General features: G+C 44.4%; 1 protein-coding gene across 1 annotated transcript in view; it reads right to left on the reverse strand.

Annotated features, from left to right (window-relative positions):
* Positions 1–26,921, reverse strand: part of mtss1lb (MTSS I-BAR domain containing 2b) — a 223,060-nt gene that overhangs the window by 133,381 nt on the left and 62,758 nt on the right. The window lies entirely within an intron of this gene.

Consider the following 26,921-nt stretch of genomic DNA (forward strand, 5'->3'; position numbering starts at 1 on the left):
TGAAAGTCTCTCTCTCGTTTTAGAACGAAGTTTATCCGCGTGGCGTTTCTCTTCACGTTAGTCGGGTCGAGTCGTGTGCACTGCCATTTTCCCTCGGGATCAATAAAGTATCTATCGATCTATCTATCATAAGCTGGAGGAAACACACCAGCTCCACGGCCAGAAACACCCCGAGTCAACCAAATGATTAAAAAACAGACGCAGTACGGAGGCCCAGAAAGGACAATGGAGCAGCTTTACATATTTAAAAGTCTAATAAAGCTAAAGATAAAGCTACTGATTCTATCTTTAAACATGAGTAAACATCCTCTCAGTTTAACAGTTTCATGAGAACGACTTACTCAGCTGTGCACTGGAGGCCGAGCACTGGGCGGGGCTTAGTGGTGTTAAAGATTTGGATGCCATGACTCTTTACCGATTGTGTGTTCAGGTTGAAACGTCGAGTGATAAGTGAAAAATCTTGGATCTTCGTTGACTCTCTTGAAAGTTGTGCTGCACTGATGAAAGGTCGAGTGAAAATGAGCAGTCTGCACGGTTTAAGTGTGAGTTCTGTCCCTTGAAGAAGCAGAGCCAGAATGTTCTGAACGGACCATTATGACCTCACAACGACCTGAGGTTCCGCACGAGACTCTAGAACTCCGAGTCCGTTCTCCATCGTTTGGATTTAAACAAAAACAACAACGATGCTGACAGGTGATCATGACACTTCTCACGGTGTCTCTACAGCACATGATATCCAATCGACCTTTTCCATTTTCATTCTACCGCTCGCTGGGAATGATCCCGTCCTTCTCTGCAGGTTCAAAGTTAGCTTTACACAATTAGCTGTTGTGCTAACTCCAGCGTCTTTACATTGCTGCTTTGTGCTGACATGTTGATGAACATGCATTGTCCTAATTCAAATAAATGAAATGAGACGAAGTGCCGGCACGTCGAGCTTTCTCTAAACTGTTACACAAACTTAAATCAAAGTGAGCCAGCACCCCACGGTGACTGTGGCTCAGTGGTAGAGCTGGTAGAGTTTCGAGTATGGGACGTCGGGGGTTCGATCCCCAGCTCCTGCAGTAACATGTTCAGAGTGTCCTTGGGCAAGATGCTTCGATTCAAATTCAGTGTACAAAGCTTTATTGACATGAACAAAGTGCATGAATGTCGCACATTCTGCCTTTAACCCTCACAGCACACGTTCGGTCATAAAGAAAGAATCTCCTTAAAGAAACGATCGTTGACTTTTCTTCATGTTTTCTTTTAAACACAAGATCTGTTTAGAATAAATCTCGGCCTCCATGACCAACACACCTTACGTGTGCTGAGAAAACCGCTACACATCACCATTAATGACATTTTAAGTAAAAAAACTATTCATTTTGAATATAAAGAATGATACAAAGCGATTATTCACAGGGTGTTATAACAGAGGTCAAGGGCACAAACTAACCGCATGTGATACCTCCCACGCAGACTGTAATTTATGAAGCACATTATACGCTGGAGCTCACAGGGCTGTGACAAGATGGACATGAAAAAAAGAGGTGAGAGATTCAATAAAACAATGAAAAAAATAATTTTCTGGCTTTAGTCGAGTCGACCTCTGACCGCTTTTATGTTCACAAAAAAAGACTTTCCACACATGAAGCACACACACACACACACACACACACACACACACAGAATGATCTATTAAAGACATGTACTCATCTGATGCATGACATGAGTGCACAGGACTTCATACTGATGACTTCTGTTTACCTGAAAAAACTACAAAGCAGCTACAGGACGTGTAGTTTCTAAATGTGTGGACGGTGCGTCAGGACTTTGTTAAGCTCGTACGGCTTGCAGGGTAAAGTGCTTCGAGTGGTTGGAAGAGAAGGCGAGCACTTTTTTAGCACTACAACACCATTTAAAGTCCGGCTCACATCAGGCACAAATGTTTCTCACTTTGCACGAGCACGATGGATCCCCTCTGACCGAACTCCAGACCGTACTCGGGTGCATGAACGAAACCCAGACCATCGTGAACCGGACTTTAGGGTCAAGCACCTCCAGGGCCGGGCAACATCTGATCATGGGTGTAATAAAGACGATCTGAGTCGATGTTGTCCTTTAAAGCCTCGGTGACTTTTTGACTTTTCACTGGGGGTGCAGAAATTTAAACTGGGGTTGTGATGCAACCTTTTGCACCCTTTTGCCTGTGTGGTGGAAAAACAGTATCCAGTCTGCTGCCTTTGTTTGACCATAAAAGATGAGGATGTTCCTGCATCGTTTAGCACTTAGACACTGTTGGCCTTGGTCTGTATCTCCAACATGGAACAGTCCTCAGGATCAGGGTACAGCAGGATCCTCAATCCAAGCTGAAACCAGAGATGATGGATTACTCGTGTATACATACCTACACCCTGTGAAAGTATAAATACGCTCTGAAACTAGGAATCTTTGATGCACTGATGTCCCTTCTATAGCTGATTGTCCCTTTTTGCAAAAAAAATAACTTTTACTTTATGAAATAAAAATACACAAAGACGAAAGACTTTGACTTGAGCTTTTTTTTATTTTTTATTTTTTCACCAACAGAAGAATCCACAACACCTTCATGAAACATCCAAACAGGTTCAGGTGTGCAGCGAATGTGAACGCGGTGGGATTGTTCACGCTCCACACATCCGTTCAGTTTGTCATTTCAGCAAACAATCACCTCGACAAGACGGATTTAGACTGAACCTTGAAATCCTGAAACCTGAATGAAACACAACTTGTGGTGAACTTTATGCTGGTGTGAACAGTGTGAGCGCTATAAAAACCTCAAGCGTCATCGTCATGGGTTCTACGAGCGAGGCCATGTAAATATCTGATGTTGCAAAGAGGGAGGTAAAGTCAGTTTTGTTTCTTGCAGTCGTAAACGTTTCGATTGCAGAAGAACCGAGAGAGATTTTAAGTTGTTTTTTAAGAAACAAGTTAAAAAAACAGTCGTGGCTCTTCGAACCATCGCTCCACCACAGTCGACGGGGAGTTTACACCACTAATGCAACATGATGAAATCTGATGTGAAATCTTGAAAACTGATTAGTATTCATAACACAGCGACCGTGTAATCAAACAAAGATTAACTGATTAATGAGAGGCAATTAGAGTAAAATGGTTCAACATTAGTTTAAGGCTAACGTGCACACCGACCGTAACAGCAGGGTTTAATCACCTCTGTAATGACAAAGAATAACTCAGAAGAGAGAGAAAGTTCACCTTCTGGCCTCGCTGTAGAGGGGGCAGCAGGAGAGAAAAGTTCTTATGAGACATTAATGAAGTGCCTTTAATTCACGGTGTAATTTAATTAGTCAATTCAAAGTGTGCTTAGTAAGTCCCTGAACGCCTCACATTTCAAATAAAAGTCCTATTCAGATGTGTTTCTCTCTTTTTATCTTTTATCTGTTTGAGAAATGTAACACCCCTCAGCTTATGAAGACTTCTCACTTATCATTCTTCTGATCGCAGTTCAAGCAGTTTTGTAAATTTGAACCTTTCTAATCCGGGCGATGAACCCAGAAACACCTCGCTTCATGTGTAGTGTCATGAAGACTCAAAACCTGAGCTGCTTCGTTTAAGGGAAGAATCCAGGGTGGTGGTCTCTGACACAGATCACGGGAAAGCTGCTTTTAGGGTCGATCAGGTGCTCTCTACTTTGTCCTGTTCCACCTACAGAGTACACTGTGTGTGTATGCATTTTAAAAAAGAGAGAAAAAATAAAATAAATGAAGCAACACAGTCCTCTGTGTGTGGGATTGTTTTCCTTTACATCAACGCTTTACATTGAGTTTGACAGCAGCCAATAACAACAAAAGAGTGGTTTAAATGGCTGAACGCAGCAAGCTTCATAACGTGTATAAACATGCATGCAACATATGGCCTTGCATCAATTGCAGGGATTAAACGCTATGACCCCCCCTCCCACTCGCTCGACGTGACTGCACCTGATCATCTCCTGCTGCGCTCGCCCATTAGCAGAAAAACAGCAGGAAGCTGGAGGCTGGCAGGAGAGCTAATGTTGTTTTCATGTTTTCTCTTTCATATTTACCTGAATAATTAGAAACAGAAAGCACACTGAGCCTTCGAAAAGACACCGAACGTTCGCTGCAGAGGGAAGAGGAGGTCAACTATTGTTACTTAGCAACAATAAGCGGCAATTAGAAGCACTCTGAAACTGAGGTCACGAGCGCCGCCAGCACAAGAGTGGACTCAAGCCCTAAAATCTCAGGTGATAAGAAGCTAGAGTTTGTCGGCTTTTCGTTTCCTGCAGTGGGAAACGATCTCCTGTGAGTATTTTCGAGAGCATCCCGCATCATTATTTCAAGCATGTTACATAATAAAAACATGGGTTTTTTTCTCCTCTACAAGAGCGCTTGGGTTGATAAACATTGGATAAATCAATGCAAGCTACTTTTTAGATGCAGCTTTTGGTTGTAAAATAGTGTTTTCCTCGATTTTTTCTTTTCCTTCCGAGGACTACCGCGTGTCCCTGGCTGCCTTTAAGGAGCGTTTAGTACTTCTTTCTTCTCACAATGATTCTCTGCAATCAATTAACGACGTGCCTCATGTGGTGATAACAGTGTTCAGCAATATAGAGCCCTATTCCACTTCGGCACTGCGCACAATACTAGTTAAAGAAAAATTGGACGGCTGCTGTCTCTGTGTCACATTTTGTGAAATGTCACACATGCTCGTTCCTTATTCAAAGCTGAGCCCACAGGTTGTTAATACAGCTGCCAGCTTCTTCCTGCCAAAGCCGAGTTTACACATAATCACGGAAGGCACGGTTAGAACATGTGCAATGATCCCGCTGTGCAGCTTCCATCTACTGCTGTGTATCTAGATATTGTTTTGCTGTGGGTGTAGCATGTAATCGAAGGCATAACAGGCTTTAAGAATTTCTGAAGCTGCAGCATGAAGGGATCCTTAAGCATCAGCCAACATAGCTTTTAATCACTCTTTTCTAATTGGAATTTAAACCCCTTTTTCAAAAGGAGAGCACAAACACACACACTTCATGTGGTGTTCCACAAACACTCTGCAGGTCAATGAAAGGCTGCTTGTGTAACTGCAGTAGCTCTGAGGGAAACTAAAAACAGATTGTTCTAAAGAGTGTATGATCTGTGATTGTAGAGCCATAGGTTAGCAAACTGTTTTCAGATTTTAGAATCACTCTGTTGTTTTGTGAGCCAGGAGGGAGGGCTGACTAGAAAGCAGTGCTGGAGAGAAGCGAGGTTTGGTCACAGCTTGGTTTTCATATATGGAAAGCTTTATATCCTGTGCTCAGGGCCAATTCATTGGCTCGCTTCAATTCTTTTAAAAGATTTGTTTTTTGGGGGGCTTTTTGTGCCTTTATTGGAGAGATAGGTAAATGAATAGAGATGGAAACCAGGGAGAGAGAGAGAGAGAGAGAGAGAGAGAGAGAGAGAGAGAGAGAGAGAGAGAGAGAGAGAGAGAGAGAGGGGGATGTGGGTATGGGGGAAAGGAGCCAAAGGTTGGATTTGAACCCGACCAGCGGCCCGGCGTGGAGCAACAGACGTACACCTATAGATCGATTGCTCTGGTCTGATCATGGACCAGTTTGTTAGGTTGTTGCATCATTACCTCAAGTTTGGTCTGTCTCATTATTATTATTTTTTTTTAATCTTGTACTATTTTGTCTCTTTAGACCCACTGAAGTCAATGTTTGTGCTTCCACTGGGTGCGCTGTGCTGCGTCTGAGCTCCGGCAGTCCGGATCGCTCCGGAACAAGACTTCTGTTTGTGCCGGATGCACAACGCATCAATTTAGCAGAGAAAAGGACAAGCAGGACGGGAAGTCAGACACCGATACAACGTTAACGGATTATTTTCAGAATAAAACACTCAGTTTTGATTGGTTGATGGAACGTAGCCGGCGGATGAGGGCAGACGAGGGTGCACAGAGGTGGAATTCAGGGGTTAAAGAAGTGCAGTTTTTAGCCTTCATGTTTCTGCAATGTTACGAGTAAGTAATGTCTGAACTTAGAGTCTTTGTATCTGTGTGTGTGTGTGTGTGGGAGAGAGAGAGAGAGAGAGAGAGAGAGAGAGAGAGAGAGACCACTTAACCCTCAAAGATTCATTAATGAAAAGGTGCTCTCCTCCCACTCTCCATCTTCACCTGTTGATTTCCCCTGTGAGTGATTACAGGCGGATGAAGAGGATGTCACCTTCTTTGACAATGAGTCTGGCAGCTTAACCAGCACATAACTGCATCCTCAATGTTGATCAATAGCGAGTAATGCATCATCACGCACGGTTAAGAACACAGACAGTATGTGTGCACCTGCAGGGGGGAAAGCAGAGACAAAGAATGGGAATAAAGATAGTAAACAGTGTGGGCGGATGAAGCCTCAGTCTGTGTGTTTGGGTGTCTGCTCTGGATATAATTTGCTGCAGCGTTGCAGTGGTGTGGTGTAGAGTTGCTCTGAGAGCAGCCATCTCACCTCACTCATTAGCGAGAGTAATGAATCGCCGACTATAGATCAGTGTCAAGGGGCTGCTCCGACTCTCCTCGCCCAATCAATGTGCTTTGTAGGTGTGCATTTTATCACGGCTGTATGTGTCTGTCAATGAGTCTGCAAGAAACATGAAGCTGTGCACCGTGTGTCCTATGTGTCTCTGTGAGACGTGAGCATGTGAGGAAAAGAAAAAAACATGTTGAGCATATTTTTAGTAAGTACTTACCTGAAGAGGAGTATCATTAGTCAGAAAGGTCTGATGTTGGTTTATTTTTCTGAGCATGATTCAGCTCTCATTGTCTTCCTTTGCTGCAGAGTCCCAGTGTCATTTGGCGTCTCTCTTCTACCAGATCCTTCGTCCAACCAGTCCTGTCCGTCTCATTAGGTTCTTTATATCAGCACCAAACACAGGACATGTTTGAGCCCTTACAATTCTAAAGTTCACTCAGCAGACACTTTTATCCACAGCGACGTACATCAAACAGAGAGTACGACACAAGCAAGGATCCAGAGAGAGGATGAAACAACAGTAAGTGCAAACGGACAGTTTGGACTCACAGGTGCTGACAGGAAGTGACCAGAGGCAAAGCACGACATTCACGGCAGTTCTTGACAGCTCGAACCAGAAAAAAATAAAATAAAATCTCAAAAGTTGTTGTTATCAAACAAAACCATCATCATCATCATCATCATCATCATCACTAATATCAAGACCATCATCAATCATCCTCATTAAGGTCGTAGGTAAGAGCTGGGTCTTAGCTTTTTCTTAAAGGTGCAAAGAGACTCTGCAGCTCGAGTTTGGAAGTTCATTCCACCACCAGGGGGCGACAGAGGAGAAGAGTCTGGTGAGCGTCTTTGGACCCTTCTCCTGAGGAATCACATTCACAATCTATCAACCATTATGTTCCCCATTTACACCCAAATAAAGACTGCGAGCTTGTTCTTAAATCAAACATTTTAAAACATTTCAGCTGCAGTGAGTCGGCGCGACAACCTTGGAAACTGAAATTAGAATTTAGTTTAAATAAAAGCTAATTTCTCTTTTGTGGTCGTCTAATCACCTGATGCATAATCTCGTGTCCTTGAAAAACGTTTGATAATGTTTCCACATTAAAACGGCAGCTTCAGAGTGAATCTAGGAGTACGATCGTTTCAAACAGGGAGAGTGGCAGATGGACTGCTTTCTGCTTTATCATTCATCGTTGTGATTTTGTGGTTGTTTTGTGATGCACGCTCTCCGCTGCGCTCACACTTCTGCTCGGTTAGAGCGAGCGCCACGAGACGCATCAAAACCACAGCAGAGAAGGAACGCTGCACACACGGACACTTTGTGTATTCAACTTGTTGTGAATCTTGTGTAATTGGCTCTAAAATTCACATCCAGACATGGTGACCAAGGTCATGACCCCACATGGACAACAACAACAACAACAACAAACAAAGTCTCTTTCAAAAGCTCACAATCTGGACTTTCATCAACTTTTCAAAGTCTCACAAAAATCATTTAAATGTGCTGCAGCTGATAAAACGCAGAACTTCTGTCTGTCCTGTTCCCTGTTGGTCTGACAGATGTGTAGATTGTGGCTGCTGTTGAAATGATTGACATGGTCGTGATCACAACGAGCAAAGCGTTAAAATGATGGAAGGCAGCAGTTACACACTCACACACACAGACTGTTAGGTTCACACTGTGTGAAAGGCAGGATGGCGGATCTCTGAGGGTAAACGTGGCCTTACAGTTCCATCTTTGTTAGCGAAACATTCAAATGAGTCAACCAAAGAGAAACAACACATTTAGAAGGATGAGAAAATATTCTTCCTTAAGGTGCAGAAACACAAGCGCAGAAATCAAAGTTCCTGCAAAAACTTTGTAATGGCACAATGCTGCGTCATCAGGCGGCACAGAGCACAGGCTGATCGAATGCAACCTTTGTGTGAGTGTTGCTCACCCTCATCCCTCAAAGTGTGGGTGCATCAATCCTTTTTAATGTGTGTGTGTGTGTGTGTGTGTGTGTGCCGGGTTGTTCGACTCCCCCGAGCATGTTCTAAACACATTTCGAACAGTGCAATGACTCTGAATGCCGGAGATTTAATTTATGATGTCAAATGAAAAAAAAAAGCCCTCCTTTTGAGGGCCAACATCGTGTCGGCTTCAAAGCTTGTAATGGCTGCTCTCGCTTCAATTTGAGGATTTCACACACTTTTTTTTTTTTTATTGAATGACGTTTGGAGCCGCGCTGAGACACGGCGCTGGAATCAAAGGCACGGATCAATTATCCACAGTTACTACGAGAACACAGCTTCAAAGGAGACACATCGGATCACAATCTCTGAGGGTTATGCTTTCTCCACCTCCGCTTACATCTCACCACAACACACACACACACACACACACTTATGTGACACGTGAAAACATTTGATTTGTGCATCCTCGCATTCGATCTTATTATCGCTCATGTAAATCTAATCTGATTGATTAAGCACGCTGATGAGCGCTCTGCTTCGCTGCTGCAGAAGAAGTATTAAAAGTGGCTCATTAGTTTATGATTCTGACCCACTTAGAGACGAAGAGGAAACAGAAACAGAGACGGAGGAGGCTGCCGTTGAAGCACCCTTGAAACCAGGATTAATGAACCTTGTGGATGTGAAGACAGACTCGCACATCAATACATGCAGAAGAAGGCGTACTGCTGCCGCTCACGGAAACTTATTCAAAGACACAAGCTCGGAAAAACAACAACAAAATGAAAGCAAAGACGTGAGCGAGGCCTGAGCAGCGAGGCGGCGAACTCTGGCTCCGGCTGCGACGCTCCGGCTTCAGAGGAGAATAAACGAGGTTGAGGAAAGTGGGCCTCCAGATGTGACTTCTTGTTCCTACGCCCCCCTTGGCACCATCTTCTGACGCCTGGAATGTGTTCAATTATATTCATAAATTTAGGATGGTCTCACAGCTGACGAATATAGACCAGATTTGTATTATTTAGAAGCAACCTGGGAGGAAGAAAATTACAGCATGAATATGCAAATAGGTTAAGAAGATTAAGAAGATCAGCAAAAAGAAAAAAGTGGAAGTGAATGTGTGGCAAAGCAGCGCTTCACACTAACGGAGAGAGGAGATGAAAGGAGGAGGAGGAGGAGAGATCAGCGAGGAGAGGAGATTATCAGAGAAGGGAGGAGAGGTGGGATCAGAGGAAAGGAGACGAAGAAAGGATGGGGATAGGACAAGAGAAGGTAGAGTGGAGTTGAGACGGGACAAAGGCGGAGATAAAGGAGAGCAGAGGTTGTTGTTTGTAAAGAGGAGTGAGAGCATTATGTGCGAGCGGCCGAGCTCACAATGTGGCTGCAGAGCTCGACTCGTAAAGCTCCGAGTGGGCCGAGGAAAAGTCTGATAGTGATCTTTGTTCCTCATTCTTCAGACATCAAGCCCATCTCTGCGTCTGCACACACACACACACACACACACACACACACACACACACACACACACACACAGCTTCACTCTGTTCTCCCAGTTATATACAATTAATCTCACACTGTCACTCTGGGAAAATAAAGAACATAAAGAGATAAAGCACTTTGAGAAGAAAAAAAAAGTCCACTTAATAAATCATGGAATCAGCGTCTCGCTTTGTGCGATGATTTAATAAGTGGACTCGTTCACTGTGTTAAGTTCTCTGTAAAACTTTTTATCTGTAAAAAAAAAACAACAACTTCTTCTCAGTTCTTACAGCTTATAGATGTGTTGCCATGGTAACAGTTAATGTTCCAAAAAGGATACGGTGATGGGATGCGATCGTTCCCCACCTACCGTCTCTCGTTGAGGTTCGTGGACGGCTGTGATCCAGTGGGTCGAGTTGCTCCTCTTTTTTAACAGCAAAGGTTGCCGGTTCAATCCCTTCGCTCCTGCAGCAACACGTCGGATGTGTCACTTTACCCAAAGCCCATGTAAACACAGCGCTGACAACAACACAGCCAGCTTCTCCCTCACTGTGGACAGTCATGACTCACACACACACATTCACACACACACACTGCAGTTATGAGATATTGATGATGTGTGTGAGGTTGCACATGCTGCCTTTAAGGGTTTTTGAGGACGTTTAAACTCTCGGGCCTGAGTCAGTGTGGATTCTCTCACCGACACAACGAAGAAAAAGAGAAGAAGAAAAATATTGGAGAAGAAAGCAGTCTTAAAACGTAAAAGTACAAAATTTGGTCCAAAGGCGAAACAAAGAACTGCATTAAAAGTTACAGAACACCCCGACACTGCTTGACCTTATGACCCCTTCCTGAAAGAACCAATAATTCATCCAGTAGTAGGCGTGTCGCCCTGAATCGGACTCTGTAGGTCCACCATCCAGAGAGCCAGCCAATCACAGCTGCTGCAGGTTCCAGGCGAGGACATTCGAGTGCTGTGATGGCTCGCTGTCTTCACTTCAGTAAACTTGCATCAACTCCTTCATGCAAGCTGGAGTAGAGGGAGGTTGGAGGTGCGTCTCTGGAGGAGGCGTGGCCTAACAGCAGTTTGATTTGGTATCGTGCTGGAGCCCCGAGGACGACGCCTACTGGATCAAACTACTCGACACAAAGAACCCTCAATTATGAAAACAAAGAATTTGTTTCATGATGACCTAAACTGACCACTGTCGACAGCTTTGACCATAACCCCCCCCCCCCCCCACACACACACACACACACACGCAGTGTTCTCATCAACCCTCGGATGTAGCCGGCACAAATAAGATTAAAGCACAAATCCCACAGAGGCGATCATTTGTCTAAACATGTGAAACACGTTTCTTTCTTTTAAGCTTTGGCTCCTGAAATGTTTGGTGACTCTCCGTTGATCGCCCGTCAGGGAGGGGAGAGAGTAGGAGGAAGACGTTCCCGTGCTTCAGGAGATTTTGTTTCCGAACCGATTACCGGCGGGGAGGTGAAAATCTCAGCCCGCTGCTGACGTAAAGATCCGTCCTTTTGGTTCAGAAACTTCTCCAGACGTTTCTCTGCGTTCGGAGCGTCTCGTGAACTTCAGCGCCGAGACGGTGAGACCTATCATGAAACTGGATAAATGTACTTTTCTTTTGATGTCCATCCTCTGCGCATATTTGAGTCTACCGAGACAATATGAAAAGAAGCAACGCGTTGATTCATGAGGAGAAGTGGAGTTTTTTAAAAAACCCTCTCGAGTGCAGCTTGTAATGTATTGACAAAATCACAAGGCTTCTTCTTTGCTTGATCTTTGCTTTCAAAGGAGTCTTGGCCAGATTCGAACACTCTGAAGGCTGTGCAACGTATTTCTCAGAAAAGAAGAAGCGGACTTTTAAAACAGATAAACAAATACCCTCTAATTAGCCCGCAGAGGTCAAATGAAGGGGGGGGGGGGGGGGGGGGCATCTCTGTTGTAAACATGTTCTTTCACTTTACATGGATCTCGTTCTCGTTCTACTTCAGGCTGGTTTGATGTTTCATCACTGTTTGTCTTGATATTTATTTCTCCAAAGAATCCCGAGTGCAGTCGGACAATCAGGGAAATCAAAATGTTTCATTCAAACACATGTGGACTGTGAGAGCAGCTTGGAACGCCTCCTGTTTGGATCATCAGAGCTCCGATCTCGAGTCTGTTCCTGAATCACCAGCCTGCCAAAACCACATCGCCACAACCACCTGTTTTTGTTTTTTAACAGTTTTTGCTTGTTTGTGTTGAGGAAACCATGGCGACCGCAGAGCGAGCGTGCGACGTTGGAGTTGATAAATATTGAGCAGCAGTTGATTGTAGGGCAGTGAGCTAAAGAGAGTGTGTGTGTGTGTGTGTGTGTGTGTGTGTGTGTGTGTGTGTGTGTAACATGTTCAATAAAATTGTGAAAATCACGAGATTAGTAAAATATATCTTCTTCTTCTGAAGCTGCAGACGTCATGACTGAGAGTTAGGAAAAAGGAGGTAAGGTTAAGTTTACTCTCCTCTTAAATGACATGTTGTTGAAGGGATGACACGTTAAGCCTGGCAGCTGTTTCCACTTTCCAACCTGTCTGAGAACAAAGGTAAGCTGTGGCTCCTCTGTCTGGTACAGTATGTCCCACAGTAAGCTCCCTTTGCTTTCTTCTATATATAACCTTCTCCTGCCTCTGACTGACAGGCTTTTCCTCAAAACATCTCCCACCCAAAATCACTCCAGGTATGTGTGTGTGTGTGTGTGTTTGTGTGTGTGTGTGTGTGTTGGGGGGGATAAATATGTATGATTTCCACAGAGGTAGATGGAAGGGAAGCGAACAGTGATTTTTTTTTTTCTGCAGGAAAAAAAAAGAAGCTGAGGTGTCACACTTAAATAATAACAAGCCCAGCACTGCAGAACGTCTGAGAATAGACTTCCTCGTGGCCTTAATCTGTTAATGAAGGGTGTAATTATGCAACATCATCAAGTAGAGAATGAAACACCCTCTAATCCCACCCAACCGAGCCCCCTCGTTGAAGAAAACAGTGGAACGGAGAGAGCTGATTGAGTGTTCGACTCCCCTCCTCCCATGAGACCCTGCACAACTTCCCCTTTAAATGTTATTGCATTTACAAATCCATTAAGCACGTCCTAATTTTCTATCTCTTAAATCAGTAATTGGACCTGCCAGCTCCGTGCAGTGGCTCCTGCAGCAGCAGCTATTTGATATAATTGCAATGTACGTGTGACTTGGGTATAATACCAATTAGTTGTGTTACCTCCTTGAAGAGCAAACTGTGTCCAAATAAACACATCTTAATTATGCCCGCAGAGAATAGGAGTTGGAGAACACACAAAGTGGTTAATTAATTCAGTGTTTTATCATCAATGCTTCTTTTCTTTTACCCTCTTCTCGCTATGCGCCAAGAATCACGCAGCTGAGCGATGAATAAACCGTCCGTCCCCTCCGCAGGACGCTGGGTCATCCTTTCTACTTCACTGTCACTGGCAGCCATTTCCCTCTGTGGGCTCAAGACATGGGGACCAGTGAGACAGACAGAAATCAAGTTCAGCTCTCGATGAATGTTTGCAGTCCAGGACAAACAATTTACAGCAACTTGGCTCCTGCAGGCTTCAGGGACCGTGTAGCCATAAATCCTTTTTAGCGCTGACACAGTTTCCTTTTGTTTGAGTGAAATCTTCGAGCTACCTGTTTACTCTTCGCCTTTTACCGCCTTCTGTTTCTCCAACTGGGTTTTTGTGGAGCCTTAAAAATGAAGTGTGTCCCTCCCCTTCTTCAGCTTTGAGCTCGTTCTCAGCTCTGTGTACTCGCTCCAATGAATTATCAACAGATATCTGCGAGTTAGAAAGCATGCAGGGAACTTTTAAGAAGGTGTAAGATTGGCCTCATGGGACTTTTTTTTTTTTTAACTTTGCCAAAGTTAATTTGAAGGATGATGTGTGTTTGCAAATAATCTCTATTAACAACAGGTATCACATGATACTGACACTGAGGTGTCCGGTCTGGTTCTGTAAACTCTGATCTTGCAGGAGAAGTCGGTCTGACAGTACAAATCTGTGAACGGGCTTACATCACATCACATTCATATTTCACAGTCAGCCGGGGTTGAGCGAAGTCAGGTTCAAAGTGTCCGCTGTGCTCTGACGTGAGCTTGTGGGGGAGGGGATCACACAGGGAGCCAATGAGCCTCTGTGGCTTTGTGCAATAACACATCAGGGAGACGACTTGCATCAGAACGTCACTGTACACTCCCTCTGTGATGCAAACTCAGGCTTTATTTTATTTAAGGCAGCAAAGTGAGAAGGAGCACAGAGGACGAACTCAAGTGTTCCTCGTATTCAAAGACTCCTTGTTGATTCTGTAACTGTAACGTTTATGCAATACGCTGTTTTATCAGACACACTCTGAATCCTGCAGATCTGCATTTAAGACCCCCTTTTTTTTCTTGCCACTGAAGACACAAAGACCCCATTTATATTTAGCAATTACATGCTAACATATAGCATCTGGGTAAGGGGGAAAGTATGCTGAAGACAGTGAGAAGGCTCTTATATTGTTCAGACCACAAAGTGAAGTGGTCTGTCTCACACGGTTATTTGATCCATGAATAACAGTCTGCACAAATCTTACAGACCCTCTACAAAAAGTTTTCCTCGCTCGGCCCTTGCTGGACTCGAACCCACAGCTTCAACACGGGATCCCCCTCAGTCACAGTGTTTTAGATGTTATTCAGACACATTCAATCAGAAGGAGCTGTAAAAAAGTCCATCTGAAGGAAACGGTATTTGATAAGCATGGACATAAGAAACAGCAATAACCTCCATCCTTACACACCTGTGTGTTGGTCAGAGTTCTTCCTCGCCTGACTCTGCGTGGTCGTCCGTCAGCACAGCGGAGAAGAGGAGCCGTCATTGATATGCCGCTGCTGTCGTTCATTAGCTGTCTTTAATTAGCGAGCGTGCTGCTGTGGGCTTCGGGCTAACTGCATCCACGAGCGCGGACCGGACCATCACAACAAAGGAGCAGACACGCATCAACACACAGCCTGGGACACAGAGAGGGAGAGAGGCCCCATACAAATATGGAAATATAGAGCAAAAGAGGTGTGAGGGGGAAATGTTTGAAAATTATGAAATAAAAACTTTTTCTTTTTTTTTTTTTCAGGAGGAGAACGACGGTGCAGACAGTTTAGTATTCAGGAAACTGAATCACAGCGTCGGCACAGTTTGATCTGTTGTAGAGGAACTTCATTATTTTGCATATTAACCAGCGCTCGTGTTATTAGATTTGGGGGAGAAATGTCTCAAGACTGCATGCAATCAACACATTGATGAGCTCACCTCTAAGCAGACGGGGAAATCAGCTCCGCAGAGACTGTAAATGAGAACCTGCTATTGATGATATTGGGAACACACTCTCAAACATTGTTTTTGCATTTCGCACTGATTTATGACCTTTCCTTCCTCTCTATCGAGTTATTGACTGTCTGTCTGCTCTTATTAACAAATATTCGTAGATGCAAATGAGTGAAAAGCAATGATCAAAATGTTCCAGTTTGCTACGAAAATGGGGACAGAAAGCTGGCGAAAGTGACGAGTTGAACCAAAATCTGTATTTCAATTTTTATCCTTTATATTGTGTAAATATTTTACAAAATTTTCTCATGTTAGTTTTACACCCATGGGTCAGAGACATACATGGGTACATGGGTACAGCACATGTTCAAACATGATGATAAAGATGACTTTGACTTTGAAGTCAAGGTGATGATGGAAAATCAAAAACACAGATATTTGCTGTGTGCTGAGTTTGAGTCCAAAGAAGAAGCATTACCTACTCAACATGTTCCCACAGCCTGGCCTCTGAATGTGTGTGTGTGTGTGTGTGTGTGTGTGTGTGTGTGTGTGTGTGTGTGTGTGTGTGTGTGTGTGTGTGTGTGTGTGTGTGTGTGTGAGATGGATCTGTAACTGGCTACATATGACAGACGCGCTGCTGTCATGGTTACCTGTGAATCACAATGGAGACGAAGCAATGTGAGTCCTCTCGCTCTGTCTCTCTCTCTCTCTCTCTCTCTCTCTCTCTCTCCCTCTCTCTCTCTATCTCTCTCTCTATCTCTCTCTCTCCCTCTCTCTCCCTCTCTCTCCCCCTCTCTCTCTCTCTCTCTCTCCCTCTCTCTCTCCCTCTCTCTGAGAAAAGCAGGATGATGAATCAAATGGCTTCGACAGTATCGTACAGTCATGTTTGGAGCAGCTCACAGAAGGTCACTCAGTTCTCTGAACTGATACATTTTAAAATTTTAAAAGTGTTAACTGGATTTTCGCACATATTTCAGAACTTTTGACAACTCAGCACCACGCCAACGTCGACACAGCAGCAAGACACATGAAAACATGACGAGGAACTTTTCAGCATGGTTCATGTTAATACAGAGCGGACAGGAGGCGCACATATACACACTCCCTCGCCCTCACTCTACGAGCGCCTCTCTCTCTCCAGACATCATAAAACACATCACAAACAAATCAAAACAAGAAATCAGAAAAAACTCAACAAATAAGAAAACACAACAACATTAACTTCCAATGGGAGGTAGGGATCTGTGGTCGCTGATTGGACGAGTGCACTGTTTGTCTTTTTAACAGGAAGTACGCCACATGCGTTTGGCGCCATGTAGCGGAGCAGGTAGGTCCAAAATATAATAATAATGATGTATTACACCAATAATAGGAAAGAGCTCGATGAAAAGTTACGACCAAAATGTTGAAGCTGTTGTGGAGAGAGATGACACCTTCGATGAGTCACTTCCTGCCTCCTGGTCACTTCCTGTCTTTGCTCATTTCTTGTGTGCTTTCTGACGTCTCGTGTGTTTTGGTGCTGTTGTTGCTTTTCTAAATTACTGAATGACAGAAACCTGTCCATGGCTGATCCCCCTTCACTGTAAAATAAAAAGAGAAGTATATCCAGGGTGAGTGTGGAGCGAACCACTCCACCTGTTTGTCTCTGCTGCTTCGTCTGACATGATGATCAGCCCCTCTGACATCTCTCATTTCTGTCTGCGTTCAGAAGCTCTTCAGCCTCTAAAAGCCCTCGAGTCACGTCAGCCTGCAGAAAATGTTCTCGATGATCAGCCTTGTGATGGCGACAGCAACAACTTACACCCTGACCTTACTTTGTTCTCCTGATGCACGTGTGATCAATGAAGCAGCACAGCTCTCATTTCCCGTTTAGGGTTGGAGCCGCTGTCACTGAGCAAGACGAGGGGTTACATCCTGGCGTGGTCCATGTGATCTCAATTACATGAAAACATGGAAAACACACTTTAAAAGGGATAATATTCGACTTTCAGAGGAGATACAAACCTTCTCTCTTTCCCCTCCGCCTCCCTCCTTTATCTTCACTTCCTGTCTGAGAGCAGCAGTTCGTCGCCCCCTCTTCCATCAGATGTGCAGCACCAAGTTGAATCTGTTCTCGTTTCTTTGTCGTATTTTAGACCAAACAAAGTCCTTTCAGGTTGTGAGATTTAGAAGAAGACACATCTTAAAAGGGTAAAAAGGGACCCTGTTTACTTCACACCATTATCTGTTTATAAGTTGAGCTCAAGCTGACTTTGTGATGTCCTACCAGGGCCACCATACATGAGGCAAAGTAACCAGGATGCCAGTGAAACAGGACGGTTGATATCCTCTTATTACTGATGCATATTCATGTGCTTGTTGTCGACTGTGTCATCTCAGCGTCACTCCTCACAGATGTGTTTCTTCTCCCCGTGTTGCTCTGTCATTCAGCCTGTTGTGGACACGCTGTGAGAGCTAACAGCACGTCATTTACTCTGACAGCCTTTCTTCTGTCAGCCTCCTCTCCCGTCCCCGCTCCTCCTCGAGGCCACTCCGTATGCAGAAGAGATGCTCTTGACGGGTTGCTTCTTTTTCTCCTCCTCACTGTGAGCGGAGGTATTCTGTGATATCTGATTTGCCTTTCAGCTGCTGCAGATGAAGGAGCCCGCCATTCTCCCTGAAGCCTGACAGCCCTGTTAGGACATGATGAGAGGCACAAAATGCAGAAAAGACCGACATTCTTCTGTCATTCTCTCAGACAGACGAATCCAGACATCCTTTTTATCTCCCGCAACCTTGCTTTGTTATTCTTCTCCTGATTCCCCCCCCCCTCCCCACCCCTCCATTTTCAGTAATATATACATTTAAACATGAGGTCTGCCTCATTCATTGTGAGCTCTCACAGTAGGCCACCTATCAGCGTGATAATCAAAACATGCCACTCGCAGGCCTTGTTGCTCCTCGATCACAATTTATTTCCATCACAGGTAAAACTATTGCTCTTCTCACGCGTTCTCCCTCTGTTACGTTTGTCCTCACGTTGTGTCGACCTTTGAAGTCAAAATCTCTCTTATTACAGGTCCTGAATTAATGTTTCATGAAGTCGGTTTCTTCAGCTGCTAACTGTTGATATGCATCGCCAGTCGCTCGCGGCTCACATTTACAAAATGTTTAACATTCTGCAGAAGAGGAAGCAGAAAAAAGACAAGGGAGGAAAAAAACAACGACAGTATTAGAGACAGCGCCAAGATTTGATTGGATAAAGAGACGCGTTTGATGTTTGTTGAGGCCAGATCTGTACACAGATGAATCAGATTATATGTGTGATAATATGAGCCGCTGAGTGATCTCACAGTCAGATAAACTCGGTCTCCTAATATGACGAGAAGAGAACCGGAGCACAAGCAGCATTTCAACACTTCATATATAAATAGCAGCTACAGTATGTGATGCTTCTTTGGAGTGTATATGATCGTTTCCCCGTCACAGAGGCAGACAGTCCGACCCGGCAGGAGGTCAACGCAGTCTCATCCCAGGCTGCTGTATAAACACGTTTTGTCCGATATCTCCTAGAGTTCTATTTTTTATTCTCCTCTTCTGTCACATCGCTCCTCCGCGCATGCTAACTCGTTTCTAATCATCACCTGCTCACATCTGTCCAATCACCTGCTCCACTCCCTCATAGCTAGCCTATCATGTTCCTGCTGTCATCTCTTCCAGCGTTATGTGCCACCCTCCAACTCCCCATCACAACCAAGCCTTCGCACTTTCATCACATTCTTCGTCCCATCAGCCCCCGGTGTCTGGACTCCATGGGGGGTTCAGAGGCGGCGCTGACAGTAAGAAGAAAGGTCAAGATCGGGGGGATCTTAAGACTTGAATTGTAAATCATGTAGATCAGACCGCCGTCTCATTCCTGATCGGCCAGTTCGAAGGCTGCGTTCAAAGGATGCTAACCTTCATCTGAGACCCATCACATGTGGAGCAGTGACGCTTTGTGACACCGCCTCAGTCAGTGCATCCATGTTTCGTACCTTCGTTAGCGGCGTTACCTGTTTCCTCATGTCAAACGTGTTTTCGAGAGGTTAAAGAGGCTCGCCGGGAGCCGAGTGGTGCGTGTCAGCACCCAGGTTCAAATCTGACCTGGGGCTACTTTCCCAGCACGTGCTTCCTCACTCTCTCTCTCCCCACGATGACTGGCTCTATTCACTGTCCAGTCTGGGAAATAAATAAATCTTTCTTCATGGTTGAATTAAAAGGATCTTACCTCTGTGTTGCAGTTGAAGCGTTGCATATCGTACCGTCAGCCTCGACGAAGCCTAATATATGTGATGTTGAAGGGAAGCGTGTGTGTCCGACACAGAGCGCCGTTACAACGTTCAGGGTCGAGGGTCGGGTTTGAGAGGTGCAGAGGGGATCAGGTGTGGTAATCAAGACATGAGCAATTATTAAAACGTTGCAGGGAATGAGTGGAAGAGGGCGGGCAGGGGCGACGCCGGACAGTGGATGCAGGTGAGCAGGTGGAAACGTGGCTGAAATGAAAGACAGAGAGATCACAACCCAGGCAGATGTTGTGAAAGCTAATCACTTTGTGGATTACTTCTGCAAAGCTGTACTTCAGAATGCAAGAAGAAGGGGCGCCGGCAGCCTCGTGGTTAGTCAGAGACCCGTGTGTGAAGGCTGCTTCTTTAAATCAGGGAGCCTGGTTTCAACCTGTGGCTCCTTTTCACAATAAAAGCATAAAAAGCCACCAAAATAAACCCTTTAAAATGAAAAGAAAACATGAACTACTGAAATAAATATCTTACAAGAAGGAGGTAAAACATAACAAGGAGGCAGTTTTTACTTTTCTTTTTTTATTTGATGTAGTTGTTGTATTAAATTAACTGGGACTTTTGTTTTTTGTTATTTTGTGCCATTTTTATGGCAAGTAAATTACATTTTTTATTTCTGCCTCCTAACTGCTGAACATCCTCACTGAAATAAAAATGTTCATGTCGATTTACAATCAGAAATGTTACACCCTGAAACTTTACCTTTCCGAGCTTGTAGTGAGTAAGCTTGTGTTAGTTGGGGATCTAAATTGTGATTGGCTGTCTGCAGCCTCTGACTTCAATCTGTTTGTGATTCTCAGCTAATTAATCATCCTCACATTAAGCAATCGACAAGATCGACCCTTATTGACTTGATTTTAACAAATGCCCCTCATAAGGACGCCGATACAAATGATTGAAGTGATCATTGGAACAGGTAGGAATGATAAACTTCCCAAAAGCCAGCCTTGGTTTCTTCTTTAAGGATATTTTAGACACTCTAGTGATCATGCTTAAATACATGATTAGGCTCCTTTTTGATCGGACTATGAAAAGCAAGCCTGGAATTATTTTTATGATGGATTTTTGTTTTTCATAAACAAACATGTCCAGGGTAAAAGGGCGAAACGACCCCTGGTATTCTACAGAAGTTGGGATGCTGCCTGGGATAGGGAAGGAAAATCAAAAACCGGAGTAGCTTGGCTCCATTTTCACCAGCTCTGTGACAAATGTACAGCTCACATTAAGAGAGCCAGATCTGAGTGTATCATCTCTGAAACCACTAAAAACTGAAATGAGCCAAAAAAAAATGTTGGAGGGTCATGAAATCTTCTTCTGGTCACGTGACACTTTTTGGGATTTATTCTTGACTGTGAGTTTTCCAAACTGGCCTCTAAACTCCAGGTGAAGTTTGGATTTTAGTCGAGAAATAAATCCTGCTTTTCCTTCAGAGTGAGGAGACTTCTCGTTTCGTCAACCTTCCTTCCTTTGGCTCCATCTTGAAAGACAACACGTGTGAGAGAATTGGACACTGCCTGTGTCTGAATTGAATTCTGCACTTTATCTGTAAATCAATCAGCTTTTCTCTTTTCGTTTCGTTATCGTGTAATGTTTATTAGGACTTCTGCTGCTGCTTTCCCATAATTTACAACAAATCTGAAGCTGAGCTCCACGTGACTGGAGGTCTAATCAGCAGGTTAATGGAGAACACCTGCGTGGGAGGACCTTCAATTAATTACAAGACCTGGCTTCACTTAACGCTGCTACACGTGTATTCATATCTTTAGTCGGCATTGTAAAACTCACTTAGCTCCTCCAGCAGGATTGTAATTAAATCAAATTTCTTAGCACTCGTACGATTTCATGTCACGTCAAACTGTACGAGTGAAACGTTCCACCGCACAGCCGACAATCAGGAGCGGCGTGCTCACACTGAACGGTCCGACCCGAGTGCTTTGGGGACGTTTCCTCTGAAAACTCCTGCAGAGCAGGATCCTGATACGAGCCGTTTGAGTTCTCTAAAAGCTGAAGAAAGGAACGTCTCTGCCTCCTTTAGCGTAGGGTGCATCCTTTAGGAAAGGAGACGAGATAATGCAACATTAAAGCGACTCGCTCCGCCGACTGATCACTAACGATGACGATGTGACGTTTTATCTGACACATTTCACTTAAGAATGCTTAGTGCAGCTCTTCGTTTGCACACATACATGTCACAGTTCATGCTCACTGGTGACTAAATTAGTGCATAAGGAAATTAATTGTATACAATCACATTTATTTTGTTGATTAATGAGTGGACAAGAAGTTGAGCTTTTGTCACTTGTAGCCTGGTGTCTTACATTCCTTTTTTTCAATTCCAACTTTAATCAGAATGATTTCACCGGTAAGAAGGGACAAAGGTTTTTGATGCGTGTTTGTCGTCCATTTTTGGAAAACTGCAGATCCACGTCCTCTCCACTGTCGCATTAATACGTAGCCTAAAGTGGAAATGCATTCAGATTGTCAGGGAGGGAAATCTGAATGCACCCCCGCTGTGTGAGGATCCCACACACTCTGTCCGTCTCCTCCTAACGCACGACCTTCTGTTTACCCGCCAACTCAGCCTACCAAGAATTCAAGTCAGGCTTCTTTTTTTTTTGCAACTTTGAACACTTCACTTTTGCTGTGCTCGTCTTTTCTTGTTTCCAAGCTCCAAGACCTCGCTCCTGCACCGCTACCACTGAAGTCTGGAGAAAATCTGTCGTTAGAGAATTTAGCTGCTGACTCTGCTTTCGCTGTGTGAGCACGTGCAGTGTAGCCAAGATTTCAAACATGCTAGAAATACATCCCACTGGTCACGCAGCTGATTGAGCCAAGGTCTGCTCTACTGTACAACAAATGAAGCATGATGGAGCTTAAAGCTGCGTCTCAAAATCAGACATTTGTCTCAAAACTTGGTCAGACTCGGCCTCAGCAGGCTCAGTGTCTCAGACTTCCTGATATATCAACCTTATTCACTGTAGTGCTGTCAGAATAACTTTATTTATGCTAGTGTCTCTGTTTTGTACACACACACACACACACACACAGTCTGTATCTGGAGTATGAGCGCAGCTGTTCTCACATCATGCGGGAACTACAAGATCACACAGGAGCAAACGACAACAGCGTCCAGCAACTTCAAAATAAAAGCACAACACACGGACTGTACCTCATCACGTTACAGTCGGTAAAACAGAGTTATCAGATCAACGTGAGACTGACAGGGCAACACATGTGTGTTTACTTGTCTCACTTCCTGTCCGTGTCGATCTATCCAGTCCAGCTTTGCGAGTGCTCGCAGCGTATTTCCTGTAGAGCAGAGATGCTGTCCCGCTCTGAGGACGGACCGCGTGGAAGTGTGAGTCACGACTGACAGCAAACACGGACGTGACGCACAACACTGAAGGAAATGAGCAGCTACACTAAATGGTGACAGCTGTTACTTCGGGATGCTTCCTTTAACTCTAACGTCATGTTTGTCAGATAACTAGCTGGAGGTCAACTGTCGTGTGATTTTCAGGGACAGATAATGTGGAGCTGGAGAAGAGGTGTCAGGCTTCACATGTTAAATGTGCTTTATGAAAAATCCACATTATGTGCGATGCAGCACATACTGATGTGACAACACATGACGCACGTCAGCTCCCTTCTGTCTTCCTCACAAAGGGACCAGAGCAGGAATGTTGTTGTGTGAAAGAATAAATATCAATAAACCTTGGAAAGCCCGAGACGGTCACAGAGTCACTTTCTTCATACCGAGAGTCCTTTTGTGCATCCGCGCTGTCACGGCGTGTTGTGTCAGACAAACGGGCGCCTTTAAGCGCTCTTTGATCTTCATGGAGACTAAACAGACATCACACACGCCTAATGCATGCCGCTCAGCATCTCATGAACAATGGAGTGTGTGTGTGTGTGTGTGTGTGTGTGTGTGTGTGTAAGAGAAAAGAAAGTGAAGAGAGTTAATTGCATACATATTTCACTCATCTCAAAGTGCAACATCAAAACGGGAGAAAACAAAGCGGCGAGATAAAAGCGCCAGAGACTAAATCAACAAGGATACAAATCAGCGAAACGTTGAAGAAAATGTGACAGTGAACGTTACATTTCTACAACCTCAATTTAAGGAAGCACACACGGTGTCACATGTGAAATATTACATTTGATTGCAGGTAGCTAAAGCCTCATTTATCACATAAAGGGAACACGCCGTGCCTCACCAAGAGGGTTCATTTCAAACATGCAACTCAAAGATTCGTTTTGGCTGCCATGTTTTACAGCTCAGGGACACGATTAAAAAAACAAACATCCGGAGGCTGTTTTTGGATGTCATGAGATGAAGCACAGCAGAAAGGTGTGAATGTATCTTTGACTTTGAGAGGTATGTTATGTTCCTCGTCTTCGTCTGGTGCCGTCATCGCCGTATAGCCTTTCTCTGCTCTTCTGACTCCTCGAAGCACTTTCACACCGACACACTGATGGAGACCATCAGATGTATTTAACCCTTAAATACTGTCTGGTCAGACATGTTGCTGCAGGATCTGGGGATCAAACCCCCGACCGTCGGATTACGAGACGAACGACTCGACCAACTGAGCCACAGCTTCACACAAGTGCTAAAAATGTCTTCACACATGTCCCTCACAGCGGGAAGTTTTCCCTGTCGATGGAAGGAGGGGGGATCTTTGGAGGCGGGGCCTGATGCTGCAGAGATCCAAGATGGAGGGAGAGCGACAGATTGTTTTTTTCCCCCCTTTCAATCAAAGCTAATTGGATCAATTTACAGCATCAACAAATGACAAAAAAATGGAGAAGCATGCTGGCCCACAGGACAGGCTGAACGTCCTCCTCAGATGTCATGAAACACTAAAACATGCATGTTTAGTGCTAGCGCCCTGGCTAACATTCGCCTCCTCTCTCTGGCTCCGAGCAGCTTTTGGAGCTTACTGATAAAAAGTTTGCTCACCAGTTATTGTTGGGGTCAAATGTCTGCTCTCTTTCTGGCAGCATGGCTCCCCTGGCATGGCTACACCCAGCCCGACATAACAAACAGCTAATTGAATGTAAAAGGTCAAAAGGTCAAAGGTATCTGTCCCCAAAGTGAACTTCATTTTTCAGGCAGAAACATACAAATACAGAAAACATTTATAAATAATCCAACTAACATTAAGTGCATACATAAAACATGAAATATGAAAGCCCAGCAGAGAAGCTCTGGCATCCAGAGAAAATAAATAAAAATACAACTGCTGGTTAACAAAGACATAGCATCAGGTACAAAGAGACCCGCCTGAGGGGAGGAGACTCGGGGGGGTCGCCTTTCTGACCACCTGCCTGCTGCAGAGGTCACTCAGCTGGACTCCTCCCTGCTATCTTGCTCGCCACTTTAGCCACGTCTGTTTTTAATTGGCTCGAGCCAGATAACACCACCAGGAAGTAATACAACACAATAAAACGTTTTATCATCTCATTAAAAGAAGGCTTTATTATCCACCACAGTGTTTGGATATTTGTAGCTGTGCGCCGTCTTTAATATGGCTGACACAGAACGAGGTCGACTCTTCATCACACCAGGATGTGTGATGAAGACGAGGGGCAACTTCAGCGTGACTAAGAAGGCTCCATATCTCTTTAAGAAGAGATTGAAAACAGGCAACAATGAATGAAAAGTGAATATCGGTGTGTTAGAAAGTCATGTCTCTGCAGGCTAAAGAAGAAACTGGTCTGATTCCTGAATCCGATGGATCATGGATGACCTAACCCTGATGGAGCTGAGAAGTGATCAGGAAGAAGACTGAACAGATAAATATAGATCCAGGTGAGTGACAGGGAGGACTCTGCTGCTTGCGCTGGTTTTATGTCTGCAGATAAAGGTGCTCTTTTGCACACGGGGAAACATTCAGGAGGATTCAATCAACACTTGTTGTATTGTAATTCTTCGACACGCACAAAGACGACGGGCCATCAGGCTGACAGCCTCGAGCTGCGCCGACTTTGACTGAATCCTTCTTCCCTCCGTTCCATTAATTGAAGCCCACTTCTTTTTTAATTAAACTTTCTTTGTGTGTCTCTGTGCGTGTGACGTGGGAGTAGGTGTTAAGTAAAAGAAATGTGTCCTTGTTCTGTCAGACAAGATTTGGTTGAGTTAACCAATAGTCTATTCACTGTGTCTCTGCAGACGCTGGCCTGAAGCAGCAGCAGCAGCAGCTTTTGTCTCTTTTTGTTGGGAACTGAAAAGAGAAGGAGATATGGACTGGAGTATAATAAAAAGAGTTTTGTCCGTTTTTATGGATTAAGTGCTGCATCGTGCCTGGGAATTTATTGGCTTTTTAATTCCTTTTGTGAGGCGGAGGGTTTATTTATCCTTCCAATTCTGTGTTCACACCACCAGCTTGTAAAAAAAAAATAAAAATCATTTCATTTCTCAGAAAAGCAGACAACCTGAGGACAGCAGCTGACCTGTTGGCTGAAGGAGGTGTAGCTCAGGTGTCTGACATTTTGAAGGCAGCTGGTCTGTGTGTTATTATCTCTGTGTGCGTCTGGAAGGTTTTCTGCAGGGTCAGTGTGAAGACCTTTGGCGCCCCCTACCAGCACACATCACCGCACAGCCTCCTTCTCCTCTCTTTCGTCTCTTTTTCTGCCTCCAGTGTGGATCTAAACCTGACTGTCACGGGTTATAACCTGGAAAAAAAAGGCAAATAAATTGAGGTGAAGACCTCCGAGTCACAGTATTCACTTAGAGAAAAGTGCGCTGAGGCCTGATTCAGTTTCTGTTATTCTTTCTAATGCTCTTCTGTCCAAAACAAGACTTTCTTAACACTTGTTTTTTTTTTCATCTCTAATGTTGTTTTTTCTGTTTTAAATTACTAAATGACTTTAAGGGATTATTTTGCACCTTGATTTAAAGATGTTTTCCCAAATGGCAAAATCTCTCTTCTGTTTAACAAAGTCCATGCTCATTTAAGCTACTTCAAATTACTGCATCCATCCCTTTTCTTCCACGTATTGGAGGTCGGGTCAGGTGGCAGAAAGCGCCGTAAGTCAACCACACTTTCCTCTCTCGTCTTCAAGCTCCTCCCAGGGGATTCCCAGGCAAGACAGGAAGCGAGCTCTGGGTCTACCTCGGGGTCTCCTCCCAGCTGGACGTGCCCAGAAAGCCTCAGTGGCATCCTGACCAAGACCTCAACTGACTCCTACTCTACCTTAAGCTCCTCCCTGAATGTCTAAGCTCCTCCCCCTCTCTCTGAAGCTGAGTCCAGACATCGTCCGGAAGACGCTGATTTCCGCCACTTGTATCTGCTTGTG

Source organism: Symphodus melops (genome assembly GCF_947650265.1).
Source record: "Symphodus melops genome assembly, chromosome: 3".
NCBI classification, from domain to species: Eukaryota; Metazoa; Chordata; class Actinopteri; order Labriformes; family Labridae; genus Symphodus; species Symphodus melops.